Raw genomic sequence first — 626 nt, forward strand, 5'->3', positions numbered from 1 at the left:
CGCGCCGCGCGGCCCCGGGGGTCCGGCGCGCCGTGACGTCACCGCCCCGCGCTGCCCCTCAGCGCTCCCGGGCGTGGCCGCCTCAGCCCGGGCTGCAGCCTCGGCCTGCAGGGCGGCGGGGTCCGAGCCCCGGCCCGGTCACAGACACTACCCACCGCTGAGCTGCTCCAAAAGGAGTTATGCCACAGCGCTGCTGCCCTCAAACTGCTGCCCAGGACACCCAAATCCCAGCTGGCCCAGGATTTCCTTCCCAAGACATCAGTGGCCGTAGGAACAGCTGTCCCCCAGCCGCTCCAAGGCGTGGGGATGGACAGCACGGCCATCGCAGGCAGACGCGGGGGCTGGTTTCCACCAGTCCTGTTCACAAGTAGTGTCCCAACATCCATGAACACAGCTCTGCTGCCCAAGCCCTCTGAGTGCCACAAAGGCCCCACAGGGGCCCTGAGGATTTGGCTCCCCAGTACAGCCCCTACAGACCAGGGATGGCAAAATCCTCTCAACCCACCCTGGCAGCCTTCTCAGAGCTGTGCCCACCACATGTGCAGCTGCACCCAGTGCCTCCATGGACAGGACACTGCACCAGCACAGCTTTGGGGGAGCCCCACTCGCCTGCTCACTGCTCCCAG

The sequence above is a fragment of the Manacus candei genome, unplaced genomic scaffold (genome assembly GCF_025592945.1).
Source record: "Manacus candei isolate 608988 ecotype Guabito, Panama unplaced genomic scaffold, ASM2559294v1 h1tg000057l, whole genome shotgun sequence".
NCBI classification, from domain to species: domain Eukaryota; kingdom Metazoa; phylum Chordata; class Aves; order Passeriformes; family Pipridae; genus Manacus; species Manacus candei.